Source organism: Mizuhopecten yessoensis, unplaced genomic scaffold (genome assembly GCF_002113885.1).
Source record: "Mizuhopecten yessoensis strain PY_sf001 unplaced genomic scaffold, ASM211388v2 scaffold10591, whole genome shotgun sequence".
NCBI lineage: Eukaryota > Metazoa > Mollusca > Bivalvia > Pectinida > Pectinidae > Mizuhopecten > Mizuhopecten yessoensis.
Window position 1 is genome coordinate 1493974 of NW_018408623.1, and position 3658 is coordinate 1497631.

A 3658-nucleotide genomic window follows, 5' to 3' on the forward strand; every position below is an offset into this window, starting at 1 on the left:
TTTGATAGGAGGATGTGAGTATGGTTGTATTTGACAGGAAGGTGTGAGTATGGTTGGATTTTACTGGAGGGAGTAGTTTGTATTTGATAGGAAGGTGTGAGTATGGTTTTATTTTACTGGAGGGGGTGGGTTGTATTTGATAGGAAGGTGTGAGTATGGTTTTATTTTACTGAAGGGAGTTAGTTTGTATTTGATAGGAGAGTGTGAGTATGGTTGGATTTTACTGGAGGGAGTGGTTTGGATTTGATAGGAGGGGGTGAGTTTGGTTGTATTTGATAGGAGAGTGTGAGTATGGTTGGATTTTACTGGAGGGATTGGTTTGTATTTGATAGGAGGCTGTGAGTATGGTTGTTTTTGACAGGAGGGTGCGAGTATGGTTGTATTTGATAGGAGGGTGTGAGTATGGTTGTATTTTACTGGAGGGAGTATGTTTGTAATTGACAGGAGGGTGTGAGTATGGTTGTATTTTACTGAAGGGAGTAAGTTTGTATTTGACAGGAAGGTGTGAGTATGGTTGTATTTGATAGGAGGGTGTGAGGATGGGTGTATTTTACTGGAGGGAGTATGTTTGTAATTGACAGGAGGGGGTGAGTATGGTTGTATTTTACTGAAGGGAGTAAGTTTGTATTTGACAGGAAGGTGTGAGTATGGTTGTATTTGATAGGAGGGTGTGAGGATGGGTGTATTTTACTGGAGGGAGTATGTTTGTAATTGACAGGAGGGTGTGAGTATGTTTGTATTTTACTGAAGGGAGTAAGTTTGTATTTGACAGGAAGGTGTGAGTATGGTTGTATTTGATAGGAGGGTGTGAGTATGGTTGTATTTTACTGGAGGGAGTAAGTTTGTATTTGATAGGAGGGTGTGAGTATGCTTACAATGGGAGGCCATGAGAGAAATATTTGTGACCAGTGATTTTGAGAAATTTGTGTTTGAGGGAAGGATTTTTAAAAGAAAAGGAAAGGACAGTGTGAGAAAGTTTGTAAAGTGATTTGGAAATAGTATGAGAATGTTATTAAGATATATAATAGTCAAGTGTAACAAGTTGGTAACCTACATGTTATGTGTGTCTATTTCATACTGAATCTCTATATATAACCTTCACAAACTGACAGTTAATCTGAATGATCAGAATATCTCCATAATCTCTGGATAAAATGTTAGAAATTCCTAGCTTGTTGAAAAGATTTCTATAAAAAAGGTATTTTCTGTTTGGAAAACATTGGGTTAATGGTATGTACAGAACACATGCATGGTGTATGAATATTGTTAGGTATATAATGCATGAGCACACCCATCCAGCCACTGACCATGCCTGCATGGCTGTACCGGTACAGCCACTGACCACGCCCGCATGGCTGTACCAGGGCGTGTCCCCGGGTTATACTTAATAGCCGGATAAGACAGATTTCTAGTAAGGCAGTATTTTTTTCCCTCTTTGAAATCTGTTATGCTGATTTTGGCAAATAACACTTCTGATGAATATCGCCCTACCAAAAGCTCAATCCCTGTACAAGTTGGAGAGAAGTCACACTAGCATGTGTTATTAAATCATTGTTTGTATGTTGTAAAATGACAGATGGTTGTGACAAAGTTTGTAAATTAATGCTAGTGTGTGAGGAAGTTTGTGATATAATATATATAACGGCATGAGGACGTCGCAAACAAAGTATGTCTGAACATCACCAGAATTGCCAGATGTAGGGCACCAAGGGAGATAACTGTGTCATACATACTGTTGAAGACTTACTGGCTTCAGATGACATTTCAGAATATTTTTGATGTTCGTGTTAAAAATGATTTGGTATTGTATCTTGATTTTCAATATGTTGTTAACATCCTAAATACCTTATCACAAACTGTTTTAATCAAGGTCATGGTTATAAACGTTTTTGATAAATCTTTTTTTAAATATGATTTTAAGGAGTTAATCCTGTATTGTGTTATAACAGAGTAGAGACAGACCATGTATGAGTTGAAGGTCATGAAATTTGAAAATAGGATTTTTAAACAGACTTTTTCCGTATGTCTGTAGTGTTTTAAATTAAGGAAAAGAAACTCATATTTGTTTGTTTGTGACACTTTTAAAAATATTGTTTTCGTCAACTCTAGCTTTTCTTTTTTAAATCAGAAAAATCTTCAGTGCAATGTATACAAAGCTAATATTTGTTGTATGTTGTACATAGACAAACACGTGGGGGAAAAGCACTACCCTGATAACCCCATTATCATGGTTTTACTAAAAATAATCAAAATATTGTTTTTGGAAAAATATCATGTTACAAAAAATAAGTGAAATCGATAGTAGGTTAATTAAAATTACATAAAAACTGGGGTTGAAGTTGTGAAATTTGTTTGCATGAATGTTGAAGCTAATCATGAAAGACAAATTGTCAACGATACAATGAAAATTAAAAAAGTTTGGGAAAAAAATTAAGCAAAGAAAATGATCTCAGATGGGTATGCACATAATTACAAAAATAAAGGGTATTGATTATCTAGTCAGGCCTTTTAACGAAGCATTGTCCAACTTGTATTGAAGGGGTGAATGGGGTGGGGGTTATAATGGAAGGGGTATAGAAGTGGGGGTGGGGGGTTGTTAGCAAGAGGAGGGGTGGAGGGGATGAGAAGAAACTGATTTAGTATTATGACTATTTTTAATGGTCTTCATACATATATTTACAGCATTAAGTATGGTAAAGTGTAGACACTATCAGATAACTGCTGTATTCAGTTACAGACAGGTTATATATTTTAAGGTTTGGTTAGATTAAAATTCATTTACTTTTGGATTACAATGTAATTATGTATTATAGGGGGAGAAAGGGCACACGGCAACATAAGATTTTAAAGTTAGGGGTAAATGTTTTGGAGAGAGAGATATGACCATCACTGTTTTTATGGTCAAGAAGTGTGAAGATATATGGCAAGAACATGGTCTTCATGGGAAGTGGATTAGAGCAAATATTCATTACTCAGTGATGAGTTAGAGATATCATTAAAGGAACTGGATTAGAAAAAAAATACTCAGGGAAGGGGGCAAGAACAAATAGTTAGGGAAAAGGAGTTAAGAGAATTCTGGGCAAGACAGCACCTAGTTCCATGTTTTTGACATGAACTTAACATGGATAGAGAAAATATTATGGGGAGAGGGGTATATATTCTGGGAAGGAGGTAATTGTCCTAGGAAGAAAGGGAAATATTCTTTGGGGAGGGGGTATGCTATAGAAGAGGGAAGGGCATGTTCTTGAAAGAACAATTTATTCCTGGGATGAGTAGATCCTGTCAAGAGGAAAATAAGTTCTGGGGAGGGTACGTTCCTGGGATATCACACTTGTTTTGGGGACAGGGGGATATATATTGGGGAAGAGGGGATATCTTTTTGGGAATGAAGTATATAGGGGTTTTTTTGAAGAGAGGGGATATAGTCGAAAAATGGGGATATACTCTAGGGAGGGGAATATATTCTTGGGAAAGGAGGATATGTTTTGGGAACAGGGAGGATAAAATGAAGGGACATGAAGGATATGTTGTAGGGAGAGAGAGAGAGGATATATTCTGTTGAGACTGGGGCTATAACCTTGAGAGAGGAGGATATATTCTGTTGAGACTGGGCTATAACCTTGAGAGAGGAGGATATATTCTGTTGAGACTGGGGCTA

General features: G+C 36.9%; 1 long non-coding RNA gene across 1 annotated transcript; it reads left to right on the forward strand.

Annotated features, from left to right (window-relative positions):
* The first annotated feature begins 305 nt into the window (after positions 1-305).
* LOC110461235 lies at positions 306-2196 on the forward strand. Its single transcript, XR_002464099.1, has 2 exons — positions 306-531; positions 777-2196. It is a non-coding gene; the product is annotated as an uncharacterized LOC110461235 (long non-coding RNA).
* The last annotated feature ends 1462 nt before the right edge of the window (positions 2197-3658 follow it).